This window comes from Gigantopelta aegis, chromosome 8 (assembly GCF_016097555.1).
Source record: "Gigantopelta aegis isolate Gae_Host chromosome 8, Gae_host_genome, whole genome shotgun sequence".
In the NCBI taxonomy this organism is placed as follows: domain Eukaryota; kingdom Metazoa; phylum Mollusca; class Gastropoda; order Neomphalida; family Peltospiridae; genus Gigantopelta; species Gigantopelta aegis.
Genome location: NC_054706.1, coordinates 3139495 through 3165969, shown reverse-complemented (window position 1 = coordinate 3165969; position 26475 = coordinate 3139495). Strand labels below are relative to the sequence as shown.

The window sequence follows — 26475 nt, the reverse complement described above, 5'->3', positions numbered from 1 at the left end:
TGCAGGAAAGAGTTTGGGTAGGTGGGAGAAGGTATTGCCCGCGCTAGTCCATTGGAAGAGAACACTGGCAGCCAGATGAAGATCAGTAGTGGGCGGGGGTATATAGGATCGTCTAACCCTGCATACATGTACACATTGGTATGGCGGTGTATTGCGTAGTTAACTAGGTCACCGTAACCTATGTTCCATGGCTTATAGTGTTTCACGGTTACCCTGCCCATTAAAGAAAATCGTGGTCCGAGCCATATCTACCTGATCAGTTCGTAACACATTCAGTCATGTGTGAGCTTCTGCATGAAACGCCAGACGAACGTATAATTATGTAGCTCACCGGTACCCTTGTTTTCAATATATTTCCCGAAGGAGAATCACTCGATCTCTCGCCCCCCCCCCCCCCCCATAAACTTCGCTCGCCACAATCTAGGCCTCAACCCCCTGCATATATACTCTGTCAAAAACGAAACGCATAGGTGATAGGGAAAGAAGAAAAGTGTTTGATTTTACAAAATATCGTTGTTGTTTTTTTACAATGGTGCTGAATAACCATGTTTGTTAATGTTCCTGGAATGGGACAGCATGCCAAATGCACCCTATAACAAATTTAACGCACGTTGTGCGACAATTGCAGGAAATCGGCGTGAAATGGTCAGATTTTCGCGAATGCACGTGAAATTCGGGGAAAGGATTGTGGTAGTGATGAGTATTTAAAGCTGCAATGCTCGCAACGATGCCTCATTTCCATTTCGACGTAGACGGGGTTACAAGATACCAAGACTAAGCCTGCCGAATCGAAACATTGCAATAGGCCGCCTCCAGTTAGGTGAATCGTAGTCAGCAGTCGCACGCCACATGAACATCCATCAGAGCACCATTTCGTGTCTCTGGGATAGTTACCAGCAGTTTCAACCAGCTGAAGACCGGCCCAGAAGTGTCCTCAGAAATTTGGAATATTAATCCCTCTTTACGCTATCCTAGCGTGTTTTCTGCTGCTTTCGAAGGATGTTTTTTAAATCACGTTTTTTTTTGTTTTTTTCGTTAATAACATTTATTTGATCCATTTCGTTAAATAAACTGCAGACATCGTAACCTTTTAGTGTCAGTCCATTTCAAATCAACTGGTGCTCCCACGCATTTCGGTTTCAGATTCACTTGAAATTTGTAGCAAATATGACTGTCATCTACATAGACAAATATAAAATATGAGCTCGGTATCCGAAATGTTTGGGGGTTTTTAAGAGTTGGTAATTTTGCAAACCATGGTAGCACTGTGTAAAATGTAGCTTAATTATTGCCGGCATCATTTTTATCCTATGTTTTAAGTCTCATTATCCCAGCAAATAAGGTACATAGACATCTGACATTTTGTATGGGAACTACATAAAAAGGTCTGATAACAGATATATAGGAGATTGGTAGTTCCCTGTAGCCATAGTGAACGGCTAGAGACAACTGAAAAAATCTTTAAAATTCCATTTTATCTTACAACATTAGGCGTACACACATTTAACTGTTTTCTCTGTCAGATCCATCCAAATGCTATATGTCAGGATTAATAAGGGAACAACATCCTTCTGGAATCGAAACAAAATCGTTTTGGGGGACTTTTCAATGAAAAACCACCAACGCAATGTGGGTAGACTGTTAAAATCCCGAAACTTGTTTCATTTTATAGCTAATGGTATGTTGTTTATGTGTACCACATTTGATTATCCATATAGAAGTCTTTCGTTGAATTTTTCTTTTAATTATGCATGATTTTAGCACTAATGAAGCATTGGGGTGGACTTGACAGTGAAGCAAAAAAATAATTAAAAAAAATAAAAAAATTGTGATATTGAACGTAAAACAGTGTTTTTGGTGTCCTAAAAACTGGCTACTCGTTAGATAAAATGGCATTGTAACTAAGGATTCTTCAGCTGTCTCTAGATGTATTCTCTGTAACTACTGAAAACTACTTGCCTGCCAGAATTTGATAATCTTCTTAGTACTCATATACAATTTAATTTTTCTGTGTACATTATTTCCTGGGACTTTTCGAGCTAAATTTAACACCTACCATGGTTAACAAAATGACAATTTTTTAACAACTACATGGAATACAGAGCCCAAATTTCGGATTTATTCATGTGGAAGACTGAGGAATATTTGGAGGCTGAAGTGCGTTGGTGACCCTACATATCTGCTGATTTAAGATGGATGTGCCTGCCATAATACAGCTACTGTTCATAGTTTCAGTTTTATAAGTTAGTTTGTTTTGTTTAACGACACCACTAGAGCACATCGATTAATTAATCATCGGCTATTGGATGTCAAACGTTTGGTATATTTTTTATAAGACACCTTTTATAGGAATATTGAGCGTTATATTTTCCCTTGGAGCGAAAAACTCTTTTCCGCAAGATTTGTTGTTTGTTTTTTATAGCGGAAGAGATGATTAATTTAAGCGACACACCGTTCTCGACATGGGACAAGGAAAACGACATCGACCAAACTAAGAACTGTGCCGCGAACTTTGGCGGAGGGTGGTGGTATAAAAGGTGCTCACGCGCGGCCCTCAACTCACGACTCACGGAAAGTAACGACAAAAACAGATGGCAGCCATTCTCAGACAGAATAACGAGAAGCGTAATAAAAATCAGGCCAAAATATTACTTTGCATTTAAATAGACCATCGGAATTGATATTGAAAGGAGCAGCAAGGTATTTTTGAGGAATGTAAAGATTATACCTTAAATTACATGCCAACAAAACGTCAGATCCAAATAATTTCCTTCACTCGTATTTTATAAATTGATATTATTTGAAAATCGAGTAACGATGATCGACATTTGAACGTGATTTTACAGTTTGAAATTTGAATTGCAGCTCCACACTGACGAACACAAGGCTGCTGTTTTATTGGACACGATCAATACTGTTAGTCTATGTGCTTTATAGTTTCAACAAGCATCCTCGTATTACGCAGTGGCAGCACCTAACTCCCGCTCATGCAATAATATACATACATACATGTATTCATATACACGCATACAATCACACACACGCACGCACGCACGCGCACACACGCACACATATTATACATGTATGTGTATGCGTATGCGTGTGTGTGAGTGCACGCGCGTGAGTGTATGTTAACGTGATCTAGATGACGTCCTGTGTCAACATGTACCTACTAGAGTTTCATCATTTCTTAAATTAATCTCTGGCATTAAATGCACTAAAAGCGAGACACCAGCGTTTCTTGGTTGATCGGTGATGTGTGACATAACATGTTCCAACACGCTCAACATAACAACTTACCGGTGGAGACTGCCCGACCTCAAAACACACAGTGTCAGTGTACGAAACAGACTTTTTACCCTACTTCTACACTACAAACACCACAAAGAACGTTTTTCTTGTTCTCGTTTTTCTTGCTTTTAAATAGTTTTCTTTCATTTGACAGTGACCAGCGAGACGTGTTGGTACATGTCTTAAAACTTGTAGATAGTTCTTTGATACATTTACAATCAGAACAGGGGATTATATTGGAACTAGTTAGGCGTACATGGGCTGTCATTTTCTACATTGGGGGACCATCTACATTGTGTGTGTGTGTGTGTGTGTGTGTGTGTGTGCGGGGCGGGGGGGGGGGGGGAAGGGGTGTCAACCACACTGTCTATATGTCGTGTTATCTTGTTCCCCTCTAAAACCCGACTGATATACAATAATAAATATGGTTTTATAAAAGGCCGATTCCCCATCCCCAACCTCCACTCCCGCAGATATAACATTTAGGCTCTCACAATTAGTGTTTACGTTAAGACGTTATTATAAGTTTAATTACCATCTAAGACATTTTTTAGAGGAGCATGTGTTTGTCCATTGACTTAAGAACCTTGATACCATACCTCGATGCACTTTCACAAAACATCGTAAGTTTACGTCTGCGACTAGCAGTCATATGTATTCCTGGCTTACATGTATTCCTAACATACAAGTGTTTGGCATACAGTCACGTGTATTCCTGGCATACAAGTGTTTGGCATACAGTCACGTGTATTCCTGGCATACAAGTGTTTGGTATACAGTCACGTGTATTCCTGACATACAAGTGTTTGGCATACAGTCACGTGTATTCCTGACATACAAGTGTTTGGCATACAGTTACGTGTATTCCTGACATACAAGTGTTTGGCATCTATTTCTTGAACGCAATTATATCATTGTGAAAAATGAAACATTTTAAGGATAAACTAAATAAAACGTGCAATAAAAATGGTAATTTAGTCGGAAGGTTTAAGTGTAAAATTGCGCTTACGATGTTTTGTGAAATCTAGTCCTAATCACCGACTAGATCATGTAACCTTGGGGGGGGGGGGGGGGGGGGGGGGGGGGTGGTGGAGGGTAGGAGCGTGACGTAGCTCGGCGGTACAGCGCTCGCTTGATGCGTGATCAGTTTCGGGTCGATCCCCGTCGGTGGGCCCATAGGGCTATTTCTCGTTCCAGCCAGTGCACCACGACTGGTATATCAAAGGCCGTGGTATGTGCCATCTTGCCTGTGGGATGGTGCATATAAAAGATCCTTTGCTACTAATGGAAAAATGTAGCAGGTTTCCTCTCTAAGACTATGTCAAAATTACAAAATGTTTGACATCTAATAGCCAATAATTAACAAATCAATGTGCTCTAGTGGTGTCGTTAAACAAATCAAACTTTAACAAACGTTGACCTGACGGTCAACTAACTCTGGGAAACTTAGCAGAACTGGAAGTGGTAAACCTCCTACGGATGTAAAATTTAGGCCACGCATAGTTTATATGTCCTGAAGAAGTCAAATTATACATTTTAATTACCATCTAAGGAACCTTTTACAAACAGTTGTCTTATGAAATTTGAATGTTCCTGTCCCTGGTCTTAAGATCTCTGACGGCACACCTGGTGACCAGGTCCTAGTCATTTAATCATTTGACCTAACGGTGAACCATCACTGTTTATGCCATCCTTATTACACAATAAAACTTGCTTAGATTGCATTAGGACTTCGTTTGTTATTTATTGCTATCAAAACAGAACAGGTAGCGAAGACAGCAGTGTCGTTTTATTCGTTCAGCTAAAGTCGTACTGTCACCATGCGCCATTTGTCAAAAATAATTTAATTTCCACTCATTCATTCCTCGTTGAAACTGTACAATTGGTGGTCAGATTCATTCCCCTGGCGAGCTCTTTTTTCATTCTAATGAGGTGATAAAACAGGGGGCGTTTCACATGAAAGGGGACGCGGTGGTACTAAAACTGTCATGATTGTAGCCTGCTTGGCCATGTTGACAGAAGTAGTGTCCGTCTTCACCCGGAGATCTAGATACGTGGACAAACGGTTATTATAGGCTTTATTTTCTAGATGACCGCTCATTCGAATTCTATTTGTGATGATTATTGTTGTCAAAACCAACTCCCGAGACATCTTCTTTCTTATCGTGTGAATCTTTGTAGAGTTATTGTCATTTACACAATCATATCGCGCACATAAACATTAATCATCTTCAAAATGGTATTTTTTCTTTTAAAGTTAAAGAAGAAATAGAAGAAGCGGAAGAAGAAGAAGAAGAGACGAAGACGAAACAGTAGAGAGAAAACAAATTCTGAATATATAATAAATAAATAAATAAATAAATAGCATGCTGTCCTGGGCACACACCTCAGTTATCTGGGCTGTCTGTCCAGAACAAAGGGTTAGTTGTTAGTGGTTAGCGAGAGAGAAGAGGGTGTAGTGGCCTTACACCTACCCATTGAGCCCTTAAGAACTCACTCTGGGTTGGAGCCGGTACCGGTTTCGAATCCTGTACCTACCAGCCTTTAGTCTGATGGCTTAACCACTGCGCCACCGAGGCCGGTTATGTCGGCAAAACCGTTACATGACCATAAATTAACTTTTAAAAGTTATTTGCACAGCTTCTAAAATGTATTGTTCATATATTACAACGACGTGCAAACGTTTCATTGGTTAATCACAGGTTAACGACTTAACAATTATCTATTTTATACTCAGGAAGTCATTAACCTCTGGTGACGTCATCATTGTGCACATTACATTTGTTTTCGTACACAAGTCGCCTGAAGGCAGCAATAAATATTTTCCAAACAGAGAAATTATTTAAGATTTTCTTCACGATTACAACTAGAGTACTTTGGGCGTGTCTGACACGAACATCCCGCCATCATGATTACGTCACGTCCCCTCCCCCATCCCTTCCCCCCATACCCCGTCCCTTTCACCGGTCATGACAGCCAGTGTTTCACATCTGGTTAATTGGTTCCAAAGTCAGTGATGCGGAACTTTGAGCCTCAATAATGATGAATTCAAGACGTGGTTGTTGCATTCACTGAGGGAAACAGTCATCTTCTGAAAAGACAGCACTTAATCTTAAATTAAAAAGATAAAATCATGACATCAGTCAAAAGTTTAATTATAGAAGACAGTGTAATTCTTTAAATAAAACTAACCTGAATAAAATCATGTGCATCGCCACATTCCAAATAATACAAGCTTTTATTGAAAGTTACAACACAACTACTTAGCACACAAACAGTGCCATTACTATATTAAATTGACATGCCACTGTACGTTCACTGTGCCTATGTCTTCTCACCTCCTCGGGTATTTGCTTAGATGTTGTTTATATATATATATATATATATATATATATATATATATATATATATATATATATATATAATTCCCTAGTCTCGATCAAAGATACGACATTGCAAAAGTTTCTTCTTTTTTTGTATTTCGATTTATGTCTTTGAGTTACCATGATTTCACAAATTCAAATCTCTGTCAATCATGGTTTTCTTTATCTTCGACTTTCAGAAGGTTCGTATGTCATGGAATCTTCCGCAAAATCTAAAAATAAATAAACCATACACGTTAACAGATGGCGTAATTCTTTTGTATAAAGGCATTGTGTCATAGTTCACAGTATTGTCTTACACGTACTAACAATAGTTAGATTTTTATCATACTGGTTAATAAATAGTGTGTATATACATCGCTGAACTGATACCATGATCCGGTTACACGAGCCGTATTCTAATCTTGGTGATACCTAATGCTTTCTAGATAACGCCCAAGTATGTTCTGACAAGTGTGAAAGGGAGAGACATGTATGCATTTCAATAGAATCAGATATACCTGCTGTACTCAGTTGACACGTAAACTCGGCGAGACTGGTGTTTAAGGTGTGAATGCACCGTGTAACTTGAAGTAACAATCAGGCCATCCCAGATAGAAATCATTTGTGGAGCCTACCTGGGCAGCCACTTCCAGCTTTCGAGGAACAAAAACAAACAAACAAAAAAAACAAAAAACAAAACAAACAAACAAACAACAACAACCGGAAACAAACTTCATAAAACGTTACTGCACTGTCAAATCAAACAGACAAGATACGACTTTGCATATGTTTTCATATTTTTGGTTTTTTCTTGGATAAGCAGTGTTTCTGTGGAGGATATTAATGGAAAACTATTAGTGTTAATGTGAAATTCAGCTGTATGTGACATCCATGAATTGCTTTATATTTGACACGGAGTGTCCAAATTAAGAGGGGGAGCGTGTCATGGCTGTCCCAACAATTTTCGTAACTGTGTGCTGTGATGTGGACCTTTCTCTTTGGACAAAACAGAATATTTATTTTTACATTTAGTAGTAATTATTTGCGTATTTGCTTGTATTCTGTAATGTCTGGAACTATGCTATTTATTATAGTTATTGTTTAATGAAATTCTTAGTAGTGCCGTTTGTCGTGTCGCGCACTATAGAAAAAAAAAACGAAATTGCGTAACCATTGATATTAGTGATCGTTTGGATGCACAATGCGAGCTACATTTAGTTGCATTTCAAAATAATATGTTTATAGTGTATGAAACTATGTTTGTAAATAGTTGCCGTAATTTATTTATGTGATATTAGTATATTACGATCGCCAAATGTGTTAATTTAATGCTTGATGTCCTGTTTTGGTCTTGCGGTCTTCGACTTTATTTAATTCCCAAATTCCTGTGCATATAAAAGCTATGACACAACGTTAACATTAATATTATTGATGTAAATATTTCCATAATTGCAAAGTGTGTGTACTTACACACTGAAAACATCCCATGAGCTCATAAATAAACCTGGGATAAATTTCCGTTTGATCGACTGTTTTGACATGGCTGCCGAGAGCGACCTTGCCCTTCAGTAAAGTTTATTTTCCTCCAAAACTTGTACGATCGATTAGCTATTTTCTTAGTTAAACGAATCCTAATATTATTTGTACATTATGGCAAATCATTTTATTAATTAAGTGAGGTAATAACTGTAAAACTGATTACTGTAATATTAGTGCTTTTAGGAACTATATTCTTGTACGGTGAGAACCTGTTTATGCATACAGGTTGCTAAGGTCTGATATATCGGTACACAATGTTTGTAAACAACAGTATAAAATGCTGTTTTTATAATATCTCCAAAGGCTTTTTCATTAAAACTATTTTATATTGAAATTAGACCAAAAAAGCAATTGTGTAGTGATAGTCAAATGTTTATGCACATTAGAATTTGTTTGTATCATTAGCTCGAATTCCCAATGTATTTGCAATGCACTTTTAGCGTGTCTTTGTGCCTAGTGAATAATGTCGTTTTCACAATAATCCCAAAGGTTAGACCAAAAAACCAATTGTGTAGTGATAGTCAAATGTTTATGCACATTAGAATCGGTTTGTATCATTAGCTCGAATTCCTAATGTATTTGCAATGCACTTTAGCGTGTCTTTGTGCCTAATGAATAATGTCGTTTTCACAATAATCCCAAAGGCTTTTTCATTAAAACTATTTTATATTGAAATTAGACCAAAAAAGCAATTGTGTAATAATAGTCTCATATTTATGCACATTAGAATTTGTTTGTATTATTAGCTTGAATTCCCAATGTTTTGCTATGCAAATTTAGCGTGTTTTGTACCTGGTTAATAATGTCTTTTTTTATAAATATTCTAAAGGCTTTTTCTGTAAAATTGTTTTACGCAAATTTTAGACTGAAAAAAACAATTAAAAAATGTTAGTTTTATGCTTATGCACTTTAGAAATTCCCAGAACTAATTATTTCAAGTTGGTAATGTTTTTGCTATGGGCTAAACTGACGTATTTACAAAAGTTGAAGTTTCTTAGGATTTAGAGTGTGCATTTACAAACTGTAAACTGCAAACGGAAGCTGGACCAAAAAAACAATTACTTTATTTATTGAGCAATTGTGTGCATAACGTAATTATTATATGAACTGATATTTATTTTGTAAAGGTAGATCTCTTCCTAGCGTGACGTAATTTCTGATTGGCTGTTATGACGTCACGTGGTACTTAAGAAAAAGTATAAAAGGCTGACGTCAATGGATGTCAACGGTTGTTCTGACAAGCAAACATTAAAGACATGTCCCCTTGTCCAAATTTCCAACTTTATTACATTGCATACATTTAAATTGACACTGGAATAACTTTTACTTATATTTTTAAAGTCAAATGTTATTAACTTTACCATCTTTATTTAATTAACTTGTTTTATGGAAGCAATATTTATAAGCAACTGCAAGCTGTTTACATATAATTATATCTGAAAGGAAAAGATCTATCAATCTATATATATATATATGTTGGAAACTTACCTGTGAACATTAACTTTATTTTTATTTACTCATAACTTTTAAATAAATTTATAATTCTGAAAACTGGAACACTTCGGCTTTGTCATCTGTGGATGTTATTTATATTCTCTGGAGATTGTTGATATCCTTGGGACCGGCCACAACAATATATATATATATATATATATATATATATATATATATATATATATATATATAAAGCAAAGCATAAACACATACACATAAAAGATGAGAGAATATTTGTAGGACAGTGTTTGTATTTAGTTAAGACTTGAAGGGCATGGTGACACGGCTTGTATAATCTTCTCACAAACACCGCGTCCTCTTTCACTCTAGATAAAACAAGTCAGGCTGACACGGGGTATTACCTGCAGCTATTGCGTGTTCTTTCTCAACAGGTAAAACTTGTACGATGTAAACACTTTACACAGGTAAAACATTTACAATTTTAACATTTCCTTAACAGGTAAAACATTTACAATTTAAACACTTCCTTAACAGGTAAAACATTTACAATGTAAACACTTTAACAGGTAAAATATTTACAATTTAAACACTTCCTTAACAGGTAAAACATTTACAATGTAAACACTTTAACAGGTAAAATATTTACAATTTAAACACTTCCTTAACAAGTAAAACATTTACAATGTAAACACTTTAACAGGTAAAACTTTTACAATGTAAACACTTTAACAGGTAAAACTTTTACAATGTAAACATTTCCTTAACAGGTAAAACTTTTACAATGTAAACACCTTAACAGGTAAAACATTTACAATTTAAACACTTTCTTAACAGGTAAAACGTTTACAATGTAAACACTTTAACAGGTAAAACATTTACAATGTAAACACTTTAACAGGTACATTTTTACAATGTAAACACTTTAACAGGTAAAATATTTACAATTTAAACACTTCCTTAAGAGGTAAAACATTTACAATTTAAACAATTTCTTAATAGGTGAAACATTTACAATTTAAACACTTCCTTAATAGGTAAAACATTTACAATTTAAACACTTCCTTAATAGGTAAAACATTTACAATTTAAACACTTCCTTAAGAGGTAAAACATTTACAATTTAAACACTTTGAAAAGTCCTGTGTGAGACCATGTTTTCCATCTGAGAGTCTGCACTTTTATCATATACAATTTACAGAGGTTTTTTACTCTGTAATTTGGCCAACGATGTTGGTTAATGGTCAACGAGTACGTAAAGTGACATTTGGTAAACAATGGTAGTCAAAATATAGACTTATTTTAAACAACGATACACCAGTGTCGACTAGATGGGTGTGGGTGGGGAGTCGTAGTTCAGTATTATGGTACTCGTCTGAGGTGCGAGTAGTCGTACGATCAATTCCCGTTTGTGAACTCCAGTTTTCTCCCGTTCCAACCAGTGTCATACGACTGGTAGATCAAAGGTTGTGGTATGTACTCTTCTGTGTATGAAACATTGTATATGAAACAAAAACTGCTGCTAATCTATGTAAGAGGGCAATGGATTTATTTTACTTATTCCGTAGACCAAATATCACAACACGACAGCATGTCCCACGGTCGCCAATATACCAGTTGTGCAGCAGTGGTTAGATCGTGAAATAATCCTGCGTTGTCGCCGAGGGAATACATTTTATGAAATAGCACACCAAGCGGCACGCTAACCACTTAACTACAGCTCAGTAGAACAACAGAGAGAGAGAGAGAGAGAGAGAGAGAGAGAGAGAGAGAGAGAGAGAGAGAGAGAGAGAGAGAGAGAGAGAGAGAGAGAGAGAGAGAGAGAGAGAGAGAGAGAAACCCGACCTAAAGGTCAGTATAGATGTATTGACTTGGTGCATCGTTACACCGCAATAATGCACCCGCTTTGCAAACCTCCTAATTGACACGGTAATCGGTCTACACGGTAATGGGTCTACACGCATTACAATTCTTAACGATTTCACCACTGTAACGCCTTGCTTTGTATCATTTCCACGTCTGTCGTGACCCGTTATTACTTCTATACAGGCAAAACGGCCATAGTATAACCATAAACCAGGCAAATGTGTGGTTTTGACAATTTGAATTACTGGAGTGTCAACCATTTTGAAAGACAAGAGGCGGTGCGGAGACGGGTTTATTAAACCTCTTGCCTTGTACGACTGGTTTCCAGCTAGAACCTATTGTCGTTTCGGTAGATTAGTCCGTCTAAATGACCATGTTAAAAGACACACGTGGAGAATTAACTATCTGGTTAGAAAAGTGGCCAAATTGTCCGCTTCCTCCCATTGGGGGTAATTGAGCTTTAGTGAGAATAACGTGCAACAACCCGTAACTGGTTTCCAGGGACACAACTCGTCGGAGGTACCCGAGATTCTAAGGGTGAGCCACTAGAGGTAATACCCGATTTCATGTTGGAAGAATGTCAAAACCGTAACGACTTGAAACACCTTGCAGTACTTAAGTACGTTTTCTCTCAGAAAAACACACTTTTATTGCTTATTAAGTAGCGGGTAGCGACCCCCGAAATTAAACAGTCGGGTCATCACAATAGATGCTTTAAATTCATAGAAGAAACACTGTTGTTGAATCCCAAGAGGTTAATGACCATACTAGATTTCGCTGTAAATACAAAAAAGGAAAATGGTCACGGCTTTCATGATCGGTGAATCTCCACACCGAAGCTGTCGACAGTGGTACGGATATAAAGAAACGTATGGTTTACACACACACTGTGAATATCAGCTTACTTTCTGTCCTAGGCAGGTATTGTGATCACATCGGAAATCATGGCCAGTATGAATGTGCTTGAATCTTCCTTGTATATGGGCATGCTAGTAGTTCCCTGTCTTTTCACTGTATATGTTAGTGGATTAGTTATTATTGTGTGACATAGTGTCCAATCTTCCGTGTATATGGGCATGTTAGTAGTTCCCTGTCATGTCACTTTATATGTTAGTGGATTAGTTATTATTGTGTGACATAGTGTCCAATCTTCCGTGTATATGGGCATGTTAGTAGTTCCCTGTCATGGCACTGTATATGTTAGTGGATTAGTTATTATTGTGTGACATAGTGTCCAATCTTCCGTGTATATGGGCATGTTAGTAGTTCCCTGTCATGTCACTTTATATGTTAGTGGATTAGTTATTATTGTGTGACATAGTGTCCAATCTTCCGTGTATATGGGCATGTTAGTAGTTCCCTGTCATGTCACTTTATATGTTAGTGGATTAGTTATTATTGTGTGACATAGTGTCCAATCTTCCGTGTATATGGGCATGTTAGTAGTTCCCTGTCATGTCACTGTATATGTTAGTGGATTAGTTATTATTGTGTGTCATAGTGTCCAATCTTCCGTGTATACGGGCATGTTAATAGTTCCCTGTCATGTCACTTTATATGTTAGTGGATTAGTTATTATTGTGTGACATAGTGTCCAATCTTCCGTGTATATGGGCATGTTAGTAGTTCCCTGTCATGTCACTTTATATGTTAGTGGATTAGTTATTATTGTGTGACATAGTGTCCAATCTTCCGTGTATATGGGCATGTTAGTAGTTCCCTGTCATGTCACTGTATATGTTAGTGGATTAGTTATTATTGTGTGTCATAGTGTCCAATCTTCCGTGTATACGGGCATGTTAATAGTTCCCTGTCATGTCACTTTATATGTTAGTGGATTAGTTATTATTGTGTGACATAGTGTCCAATCTTCCGTGTATATGGGCATGTTAGTAGTTCCCTGTCATGTCACTTTATATGTTAGTGGATTAGTTATTATTGTGTGACATAGTGTCCAATCTTCCGTGTATATGGGCATGTTAGTAGTTCCCTGTCATGTCACTTTATATGTTAGTGGATTAGTTATTATTGTGTGACATAGTGTCAAATCTTCCGTGTATATGGGCATGTTAGTAGTTCCCTGTCATGTCACTTTATATGTTAGTGGATTAGTTATTATTGTGTGACATAGTGTCCAATCTTCCGTGTATATGGGCATGTTAGTAGTTCCCTGTCATGTCACTTTATATGTTAGTGGATTAGTTATTATTGTGTGACATAGTGTCCAGTCTGTTTATAACAACCACACTCTTATCCCAAGTAAAAACATCAAGGATATAAAATAAATAAATGTTTACCCACAATGGAGCACAGTCTAAGATACGACTATTTGGTGTCTAACATGACTATTTATTTTGACTCTTGGTCTTCAGACTGAGAGAAGAAACCCGCTGCTGCCACGTAGGTTATTCCTGCAGAATAACATAATTGTTTCAAAGACCTAATATAACCATAAGCGTGCGAGACACTAACATAACTTACTACGACCCTCGTAGTATAAAGTCAAACTTTTGTTTTGTTTAACGACACCACTAGAGCACATTGATTTATTAATCATTGGCTATTTGATGTCAGACATTTGGTAATTCTGACAAAGAGTTTTGGAGAGGAAACCCGCTACATTTTCCCATTAGTGTTAAGGGATCTTTTATATGCACCATACCACAGACAGCACACACCATAGACAGCACATACCACAGACAGCACATACCACGGACAGCACATCCCACAGACAGCACATCCCACAGACAGCACATACCACAGACAGCACACACCACAGACAGCACATCCCACAGACAGCACATACCACGGCCTTTGATGTACCAGTCGTGGTGCACTAGCAGCTAGAACGACTCGTAGTACTAGTGGCGAGGCTGTGTTTCAGACAAGGAAACTCCAGAACCATGGGACCTGAGGCGAGCGCACTGTCACTGGGCTACACTCCACCCCAAGTAATAGATACAGCTGTAACTGTACCTAGCAACACAGATGTTTGAAGTAATAGATACAGCTGTAACTGTACCTAGCAACACAGATGTTCGAAGCAATAGATACAGCTGTAACTGTACCTAGCAACACAGATGTTTGAAGCAATAGATACAGCTGTAACTGTACCTAGCAACAGAGATGTTTGAAGTAATAGTTACAGCTGTAACTGTACCTAGCGACACAGATGTTTGAAGTAATAGATACAGCTGTAACTGTACCTAGCGACACAGATGTTTGAAGTAATAGATACAGCTGTAACTGTACCTAGCGACACAGATGTTTGAAGTAATAGACACAGCTGTAACTGTACCTAGCGACAGAGATGTTTGAAGTAATAGACACAGCTGTAACTGTACCTAGCAACAGAGATGTTTGAAGTAATAGTTACAGCTGTAACTGTACCTAGCAACAGAGATGTTTGAAGTAATAGACACACCTGTAACTGTACCTAGCAACAGAGATGTTTGAAGTAATAGGGTGTATACTACCAAATCAAATCCCATAGACGACAATAGTAACATATACGGCTAAAACTCCTACCTGCAACGTATCAACCGACATAAACGCCACGGATATAAATACTACCACTCCTTACACTCAAAGTGAATCAGAAAAAAATGGGGGTCAAGCTGCTCGTTTCTGAGATAACGGGTAGCGTCTATGACTACCCTAGTTTCGCACAAAATTTGAGTACTTTTTTTTACAGGTACCCCATACATGTTTCAAGCACAAGGCTACCTGACACATTGGTACTAGATGAAATAAAATTGCACATTTATTTTACCCAGATGAAACTATTATTTTTTACAACCAACACACTCACATTTATAACCAATCACAGGACTTGTGGTGTTCACTTCTCTATCAAAAGTTCGGTGCACCTCGAACTTTGACCCAGCCGGAAGTTATTTGGTATAGTACTACCTATAGACACACCTGTAACTGTACCTAGCAACAGAGATGTTTGAAGTAATAGACACAGCTGTAACCTAGCAACAGAGATGTTTGAAGTAATAGACACAGCTGTAACCTAGCAACAGAGATGTTTGAAGTAATAGATACAGCTGTAACTGTACCTAGCAACAGAGATGTTTGAAGTAATAGTTACAGCTGTAACTGTACCTAGCAACAGAGATGTTTGAAGTAATAGATACAGATGTAACTGTACCTAGCAACAGAGATGTTTGAAGTAATAGATACAGCTGTAACTGTACCTAGCAACAGAGATGTTTGAAGTAATAGACACACCTGTAACTGTACCTAGCAACAGAGATGTTTGAAGTAATAGACACACCTGTAACTGTACCTAGCAACAGAGATGTTTATAGTAATAGACACACCTGTAACTGTACCTAGCAACAGAGATGTTTGAAGTAATAGTTACAGCTGTAACTGTACCTAGCAACAGAGATGTTTGAAGTAATAGATACAGATGTAACTGTACCTAGCAACAGAGATCTTTGAAGTAATAGATACAGCTGTAACTGTACCTAGCAACAGAGATCTTTAAAGTAATAGACACACCTGTAACTGTACCTAGCAACAGAGATGTTTGAAGTAATAGACACACCTGTAACTGTACCTAGCAACAGAGATGTTTGAAGTAATAGATACAGCTGGATGAGGTGCGACGGGGCGACGGATCGTTCCGCCTCAGTGGCTTCGTTTTTTCCCTATAGTCACTACTACCTGATGACTGGTACATTAAAGGCCGTAGTATGCACCGTCCTGTTTATGGGAAAATGCCTATAAAAGATCCCTTGCTGCTTTTTGTGTAGCTGTATCACTGAACTACATCTCGCTGTAAACAATGAACCAATACAATGAAGGAAACAGTATCAAAACAAAAATGACAGGTATATAAAGATGTATGTCAAGCTATAATTTGACAGTTATTTAACCTAAATTTCCTTTTAAAGGATTAGAAAATAACAATGCAATCGCGAAAAATAAACTCTCAAAAGAAAAAGATAGATAATGAAAAAGAGGACTATAATACATCTCTGTATAACAATGTATGCTGAGCCTGAATTCGACCATCATTTTGCCATCTGGATTTCGGTTCGACACTGGTGATGAGTTGAACAATGTACACAAGGCGTGCTCGACCTCACTGTCACGACGGCATGTGGTTGTTTGACAGTCCCCGCCCTAAACACACCATCGTTTTCACCTGTCATACCATCCCCTTGTTCAACCTTGATTAATTGCTCACAAACTCGTTCAGCTGGAACGGATAACTAGAATAATGATGAACCCAAAAGACTGTGACAAGCCAACCATGACGTCTTTACGACAGAAGGCAGCGGTATTAATCATATTTTAAGTAAATATTCAGAATGTACGACGACAGAGTCGGAACCCGCTGTGCCAAGTTATACGACATAAAGCATTGTGATATTCATATTTTGGTTACCTAGTTATTCACGATAACATGATCTACATGTAAGTGAGTGCGAATCGATTGCTTCCAATTACGTTCGTACCTATAGTCAGTTTAACGATGCACTCAACACATTTTATTTACGGTTATATGGCGTCAGACATATGGGGACCACACAGATTTTTTTGAGGAAACCCGCTGTCGCCACTACATGGGCTACTCTTTCCGATTAACAGCAAGGGATCTTTTATTTGCATTTCCCACAGGCAGGATAGCACAAACCATGGCCTTTGTTGAACCAGTTATGGATCACTGGTCGGTGCAAGTGGTTTACACCTACCCACTGAGCCTTGCGGAGCACTCACTCAGGGTTTGGAGTCGGTATCTGGATTTAAAAATCCCATGCCTCGACTGGGATCCGAACCCAGTACCTACCAGCCTGTAGACCGATGGCCTAACCACGACGCCGGTATATAGTCCGTTGAAGTTCAAGCACGCAGATCTAGGTGATAATCTCAACTATCTGAGCTGTTTAGGGCCGAGACTAATTATCTGTTTCAACACAGAATTTTTTAAAAATCAAACGGGGATTGTTTCTTGAAAGATGTCTGTGGATGATTTTCATGTCGTTCAGCTGGACACGTGTATCCATTGCTGTATTGCTGAAGAACAACATAGTGTATTCAGGGCTTGAAATACGGCCGTCCCGACACGTTTTTGATGGTCAACGTCACCACAAGCCGGGAGATCTTATTTTGCCTGATGTTTCCTCGGACCGGCAATTATTTTGCGTTTATACTCACTCAGTAGTTTGAGTGAATAAATATTCAAAAGATATTTATTTATATTACACTTCTATTACATATCATCAGTTTGCTCTTTTCTTTAAACCTTTTTAAAATTATAATTATATATTATAATCATGTTTGGTGCGCTTTTCAATCGAGCCGGACTGAATGTCTAACAGGAATTGTATCCAATTCCGACTCCTGATATGAACATCCATCAGAACTTGACATAGGTTTTTATCTAGGGTGTACACTAAAGAATACTGATGTATACTATTATAATAATAATAATATATGACACGTTGCTGAACACCTAGCCGTCCAAGATATCGCATCCCTCTACTAAAAGAACAAATTGATCATATACATTCGTTAGACAGTCGATTTTCCGGCTCTTTGAGGTGTATAGCGTGAATGTGCAAACCCACAGCATCCACCTACTGGATCCGCCCCTGAACTTGCGGTTACTTGGTAAGAAAATAAGCCCACGGTCTTTATTTGCGACAATAAACTCAGAATATTACTACAGATTCTTCTAAACGTATTTCGGATTGAGAGAAAATATAAATTATTTTGTTTATCTTGATTACGTTCACTTGGCTGTAATATTATCTGTGTAAACAACGCCGTTTCAGATCTAACACATCGCCGCAGTCGTAAATAATCACAGCATATCTGCCCGGACGGAATAGACATGGGTTTCATTTATTGTAAACACCGCCAGGGCTGTTAAAGAAATAAAGATAAAACCGACGATCGCCTGCTAGTGGGAACACAAATTGTTATCACTTTCCAGTCCCAACATCTCAGATTGTGCGATTTTTTCTTTTGAATGATGTTAACATATTCGGATGACAGCATTTTTAAAATGGTCTTTTGTTTGAAAAAAAGTTAATAAAAATTGCTGCAGTTTTATGTACCGTTGTATGTTTTCTGTAGTGAAGAATAACATCATGTTTCTCTTTTACGGATGTTTTAATACTTTCAGTAAAGGCGTAACTTACACTGATTGTGCTGAAGGATTAAAGGTGCTAGGAAAAAGAGTGGCTAGTGAACAATCACACATACTATTTGAAAGATTATATTGATTGTGCTGAAGGATTAAAGGTGCTAGGAAAAAGACTGGCTAGTGAACAATCACACATAATATTTGAAAGATTTATATTGCCCAAGGTTGCAGATACTACAAATGTATACATATAAATCCGCCTCTGCTTGTCCAAGTATTATAATATATGCCAACATTAGATCCGGGTCTAGAGGTGATACATACACATGACCTGATCTGAATGTGGAAAGGTCTTTAAAAAGCGAACATCCTGTTTATCCGTGCAGTCGTGTTTTTCATGGAGAAAACTAACAATTCCAACAAAAACGTACAAATGTTCATAACAAACAGACAACGCTGATGTCCAGCGATAAAACGTGTTTGATAAAAGATGCTGCACGCGGGTGTGTAGGCACACAATGTGATTTACGACCGTCATCAAACAGCGCGCAGTAATAGTGAGAAGGTTTACGACCACCTGTCTTTAATGGCCCGGGTTAGGCCGGGTTAGCGGAGGGTGTCGCTGTTTTACTGTTATTGGATGCAAGGTGTTTATGTATGGTGCTAGCTTCACCACGCTCTCGCGGTTCTGAAGCAAAGAAAACACAGATTAGCCTTGAAGTAACACATTGATGGTCAGTCAGATGAAAAATAGGGAAGAATGTCAAAGGGTACCTAATACAAAGCAACATATTACATTTGTTTTGAAGGTCAGGATAGATTTTTTTTCAGTTTAATGATGTTTGAAAGATAAACTTTTGATGAAGTGATGAATAAGAACTTTAAACGTATCTTTCTGAAGCATTTTATTTAAATTATTTTATTACAGAAACCGGAAATGTTTGAGGGAGGGGGGTGTAAATCGTACCAACAAAGTTCACGGTTTTTCAATAAGCGATCAAGTTAAAAAAGTATTGTTGAACGAGAAAATCTCTTTACTTTCAGTTATTCCAAATTTTGTACCTTTTTTGTAAATTTGTAATGTTCACACCTTCCCCCTTTTATAAACTACAGCTACTTGATAGCTGACATAATAATGCTTAATTTCTTAATTGGTCTGGAGCATGATAGGGCAAACGCGCTGCTAACATATATGCTACTTCTATATAAAAATTAAAAAAAGAAGAAAAAAAAAAGAACAAAAAAAAGCAAGAAATCATTTACATGTACTTTCTTATAGAATATCACAGTTGTAGAACACTGGTAGGAATATTAAAAAACCCGTAAAGTTGGTCAATCCTACAACAAGCGAGCGCTGTACCACTGAACAACATTCTGCACCAAAACCCAAAGGGAGTCTGACATTTATCGGCTTGTTAAATTTGGGGCCGTTTATACTTTTAACACCAGTTACATGTATTAGTTTGGCCAGGGATCTAAAAAAATAAAATCTGGTAGGGGCCCGGACACCACCCAATCTTTGAGACCATGAGCCCGAGCGTGTGAATTCTCACGGACTTCAACGAAACGTTAAACACGATTACTCAAAATGGCGGCCCCTCGGGACGTTACAATTGGTTAACTTGACAGGTAACGGGGATTATCAGTGTAAATTCGTTACACAATTATACATCAGCATTGTTGACTAGTAAAACCAGCCCTTCATCCGGCAAATTATTGGGTTTCAGCACACGCTAAGGACGACAACTCTGACAGCTGTGTAATTACGATGAACTCTTCAGAAGAGAGGTAGTTAATTATCGGTTTTCACTGGTCACCGCTGGTATTCTCCGCCCTCTACTAACATTACACAAGACTAAATTAGCACAATGACGTGTGACGTAATGTTACCTGGGAACAGGCGGTGACGTCGTGTTGCCGTAAAGCCTAACGCACACGGCAGTCAAAAACACGTTTTTTTCCGAAACAAAAACGTTTAGGTCGATTTTGTTTTCCGTGTGCGTTAATAGAAAACAAGAAACATTATTTCGCAGCTGTTTAGCGAAACGTGTTTCGCGAATCAAACTTGTTTGATTTCAAAAACACGTTTAGGTGTTTCGCTCCGATGTGTTTCGCTGTGTGCGTTACTTCCGAAACTGAAATTCGCTACAGACAAAACGCCATTGGACAATAAACAAATCAGCGAACGAATACAAGGCACATGACATCAACACGGCATCTGCCAGTGAACTGGTGTGGACGTCTGCAAGCTAGGAACTGTTACTAAAAAATGGGCTGAACAACCTCCAATTCCGTGATAAGATTTTTAAAAACGCCTTGTCTCACATGCCGTGAACCGTGTGAGAGAGAGAGAGAGAGAGAGAGAGAGAGAGAGAGAGAGAGAGAGAGAGAGAGAGAGAGAGAGAGAGAGAGAGAGAGAGAGAGAGAGAGAGACGCACACACAAACAAACGCACACGCAAACGCACTAAAATGAGACAACATCCCACATAGTTTTAATAAGGGAGACGAAGCTCTATTTGATCCTTTTTGGAATGTGTCTGAAGCACGAACTGTCCGGGATGTTATTGTCTGGTAAGTTATTGTCCGGTACGTTATTGTCCGGTGAGTTATTGTCCGGTAGACGTCTGTCTGTCCTACACTCTCGTCACTCAGACGCAGACTGACAGTCTGATGTTGACTCTTTTAATATGTCTAGCGCTCTACGAACTGCACTACTCTAGCAGAGCCAGTCTATTTGACTTCCACTACTAGTTATCTAAAACATATTCCACTTTGTATTATACATCAATTACGCTGAGACCACGCCCTTGGCACGAGCACCTTTGATGTGTTGCTTGATAAGAAAATCTTGGTGATGGTCGTTTTACTGGCGTCGAGATATAGGGTTGCTCGTAAAACTACGCCAATGTTTATTTTGACACGACGTCTCCATAATTTTTTAAAACATTGTAAAGATCAAAAAGACGGACCAAGAAGTTTAAAAAGAAGTTTGTGAAGGACAACAAAGTCATCAGTGAGAGAGGAAGAAGTGCTTTTCATCGTAATGGCGGCGGAGAGCACGTGTGCGTGACAACAACAAAAGACACATACCATGAAGGGCGATTACTTGCTAGTAATGGCCCCCGTGCCATTCCGCCACACCACAATAAACACCGATCTAGTGCGTAGATAAACGTTTACAAGATCGTGGTATGCTTTAAAGACTTGTACACAGGTTACAGGTTTAACATACAAACAGGCCTCACACGAAACAATATCCCAACATCATCATAGTGCAGGACAGTATCTAGAGGGTGTCGACAACGTGGGCTGTTACACCCCCAAAACATTGTGAAAGGTTAGAAAATGCCCTTTTTACTTTAAAATTTGCCCTTTTAGTTCGAAAATGTCCTTTTTACTTCAAAATATACCCTTTTTACTTCAAAATACCTTTTTTACTTCAAAATACCTTTTTTTTTACTTCAAAAGTACTTTTTGTCCCCCTAAAGAATACCCTCTAATAGTTTTCCTATTTTTGTTTTTCGTACTGCCAATCTATCTCTTGTAGACGAGATATATCCCTGTAGTGTAACACGTAACACGATCGTCATGGCACTGGTATGACTAGAACCAGCGACCATCTGCGCAACAGTACGGCTCTTTACCAGCTCAACTAAAACCATACTCCAATAGTCGCGCTCATTCGTTGATTTAGGGGTGGGACGTACCCAGTGGTAAAGCGTTCGCTTGATGCGCGGTCGGTCTAGGATAGATCCCCGTCGGTGGACCCATTGGGCTATTTCTCGTACCAGCCAGTGCTCCACAGTTGGTTTAACAAAGGCCGTGATATGTACTATCCTGTTGTCTGTGGGATGGTGCATATAAACGATCCCTTGCTGCTAATAGAAACGAGTAACCTGTGTGGTCCTTAACATTATGTCTGACGCCATATAACCATAAATAAAATGTTTTGAGTGCGTCGTTAAATAAAACATTTCCTTCCTTCATTCAGTGATTTACTGTATTTTAGTCCCATATATCCAGTTCGGTTTCAGTACACTGTCCTGGTGTTCATATATCCAGTTCGGTTTCAGTACACTGTCCTGGTGTTCATATATCCAGTTCGGTTTCAGTACACTGTCCTGGTGTTCATTTCAGTTGTCCGATCTGTTTGTCCAGGTCCAGGTTAATGGTTAGTGAGAGAGAACCAGTCAATCATAGGTTACATGCTTACAGTCACTAGAGGTTCGACCACACCTTCAGAATTTCCACAACGGATGTGAGACAGATGTTTCGGTGTAGTGGACTACTACCCCCCCCCCCCCCCCCCCCCCCCCCCACACACACAGAGGGAGCTGTGTATTCACCTTAGATTGGAACAAGTAGCTTGTTTAGGAAGCCCAGAGGTCGCGAATAATTTGACTGGTACCATTGTCTTGACCTTTGTCTAAAGTTAGTGTAAAAACCAGTCCTGACAACCGTTAGTGAGAACATTAAGTGTAATTTGTGCTGGCACACGGTGATGTCACACATATGTTGGTTTTTATTATTTTAAAATATCTAATTAGTTGCAGCATGCTGATAACATCGACGTCATCATCAAACTATCCTCTGAAATGAACATTCCAAAAGTCGATCACTATCTATAACTATTTAAGCGCAAACGTCGTAAATAAGTTTTAGGAAATTTCACCACGACAGGCCGGTATACCGGCTAGCGATACCAGTGCCTCTCACCACGACAGGCCGGTTTAGCGGCTTGTAACACCTGTTCATATTTGGCGCCGAGTGACGCGTCAATATTATAATTAGACAAAATCTCGCGCGACCATAGCTGCCATGTGACACACTGTAATGGCTGCGCCCATGTTCTAGCGAATTTTGAATGAGTTTTTCCAAGTTTATACTGATATTCTGACTGTAATTAAACATGAACTGAGGTGACGAAATTTTGTCTGTTGAAAACAATGGTTGCGATTCAGATGACGGGTTTTCCGATGATGAAATGTGGGATAATATGGACTTTGGTGCATTTGATTTAATCGAGATTGGCGATCGTGAACGAAATGTCATTCAACATGGCAATTTAGAAGAAAATGATACCGATGACGAGTTACAAGATGACTTGCCACTGTTTTACCACGCGCCTGAGTTCACCTGGACACATGAGCCATATTCGGTTACCTGCAGATCAACGTTTACTAAAAATCCGGGGCCCGTAAAAGTGTTTGACGTCAACACAAACGCCATAGAGTACTTTTTGCTATTTTATTCCAATACAGTGTATGGAAAAATTGTGTAATTTACCAAAATGAATGCCAAAAAAAAAGCGTGATACAGATCCTGCTAACAACAAAGGTGTGTGGTATGATATTTCTGTTGATGAAATGAAAGCTTAATTTTGCAAAAGCATTGTAAATATATATTTTAAAATTATAACTGGAATGTTAATTAATTAATTATCCAACAAGAAAAACATTTGTACTGTTTTTGTTTTTTAAATTACCAGTCCTACCTACTCAAATAGGCGAGTAATATGCATAGTTTACCTGTAATTACCAGATTTATACCTGTTGAATCTAACATTTTTAAAGTATTATTTTTTTATCTAGACAGCCGTCCATTCACCTTTCTGGAAATGTATAGCCTATAACTAAAATTAATGATAAAACAAGTAGTTTTATCCTTTAACAAACATGATCATAAATCTGCTATTTAAACTCAGTGTGCAGGGAAGGTCAAGACTGTAAAACTTAGTGGTGAAAGAGTCAAACCTTGGATTCCTTTTTCTCTGTACATTTTTATTAAACTAACAGAATATTAAATATTAAAGAGTCCATTAAATACTATTTATGTTAACATTTGCTTCAAATCTTGTCTGAGTGAAAACGAATTGGTAAAACAGTGACTTGTAAGATAAAATGTGACAAACGGACATGAGTGTAATTGAAAAAAGCACATTAAATATTATTTACTATATGAAAATTCAAAAATGGGAATTTTTAACACATCACTTTCGTCTCTAGCTACCTTCATCAAGGGATTGGGATGATCTCTTATCAACGTAATATCTATCTGTACCCAGTGCCTGGATATAGGCACGTTACTATGGCACCCTATTCTTTACTCAGGAATAGCCGTTAGTTATTGTTATATTAGACCACAAGGTATCAGCATTATTAATTATTTTCGTGTGTTACCAACACACGACGCCTGCAGGTGAAATTGACCGAGCACCTGGACTATACACAACATTAATGTGTGTGAGAATTGCCTAGCATGGGATTGTCAGTGACACTCTCAAGTGTCGGCTTAATGCTAAAACTTACCCCGTAGCTTTCAGAGTGTAGAATAACAGCGTTGGAAACCGCGCTGTAAGCCCATAACACTAAACACAAGACACTTAACTCTGATAGATATATACAGGTATAGAAAGATCTAGCACGTACGCTTTGCAGTGAATCATACAATCTTTTTATTGCTTTCATGTAGGTTTTGTTTTTTTAAGTCGTGGTATTCAGCGACTTTCCCGGACAAAGGAAAATAGTACGGAATGTTTATGAGTTGAATTTAAACTGGTTTTATCGCGCCACCTGTCTGCAATATTCGATTGAAAAGTTAAAGTTTGTTTTGTTAAACGACACAACTAGAGCGTATTGATTTGTTAATCATCGGCTATTGCATATCAAATATTTGGTAATTCCGACATATAGTCTTAAAGAGAAAACCCGCTACATTTTTCCATTAATAGCAATGGATCTTTTATATGCAGCATTCTACAGTTAGGATAGCACATACTATGGCCTTTTATATACCAGTCGTGGTGCATTGGCTGGAACACTCCTCTCGGACTGACCTGGAGACTGCTCTCGGAGCACTTCGGCCGATTACGGATTCTCGTGTATTGCATTTTTTTTTTTTTTAAAGCAATATAATTATGCTGTGAATTACCGGAAGTATACAACCGCAAGTCAGCATCACAGAGGCGCACATATTGTGCAATAATTATTTAAAAACATGCCTTTATTAATTTTTTAACTATAAGCTTTACCAGTTCATTAGTTTCCAAACTTAAAATTCCTCGTAACATTCATAGATACAACGTACTTAATATTGTTTTCATTGCTACATGGTGGTCTAAGACTTACCAAGGGTAAGTTGCTCGTAACATTCATAGATACAACGTACTTAATATTGTTTTCACTGCTACAGGGTGGTCTAAGACTTACCAAGGGTAAGTTGCTCGTAACATTCATAGATACAACGTACTTAATATTGTTTTCACTGCTACAGGGTGGTCTAAGATTTACCAAGGGTAAGTTGCTCGTAACATTCATAGATACAACATACTTAATATTGTTTTCACTTGTACACAGGGGTGCAGGAAGCACTCGCCCGCTCGCCAAATGCGAGTACAAATTCTGACGGACGAGTTGAAAAATGCAAGTACCAGTCCGACGGGCGATCTGTCTGTTTCTCACTGACTGTAATGTTTTGAATATATTGTTTGTTAAATACTTGCGGGATGCCTCTTGAATTTTGTAAATCTATATGGAAAGAATGTGGAAAGGTTAACTTTACCAGAATGTTTCAAAATTTATTGATTTGTCAATCAAGGTTTGGGGTTTGATTTTGTTCGTTTGCCACGTTATGTTGATCACTTACCAAGTGTCTTTAATAATGTTTTGTCGTTATATATATATATATATAATATATATATATTGTTAATAATATATTGTTGTATAGGCTGGCGGACTAGTCAATTTCAATCGGTTCTGTTCCGGCGGGCTAGTGAACTATTTTCTATTTCTGCACCCCTGGGTACAGGGTGGTCTAAGATTTACCAAGGGTAGGTTGCTTGAAATAATGCATTC

At 38.1% G+C, this 26475-nt stretch overlaps 1 long non-coding RNA gene across 1 annotated transcript; it reads right to left on the bottom strand.

Moving 5' to 3' along the window:
- Positions 1–5755: 5755 nt before the first annotated feature.
- LOC121380131 lies at positions 5756–25037 on the bottom strand. The gene is made up of 3 exons (XR_005958885.1): positions 24931–25037; positions 6795–6886; positions 5756–6382 (listed from the first exon to the last, which is right to left on the bottom strand). It is a non-coding gene; the product is annotated as an uncharacterized LOC121380131 (long non-coding RNA).
- Positions 25038–26475: the final 1438 nt, after the last annotated feature.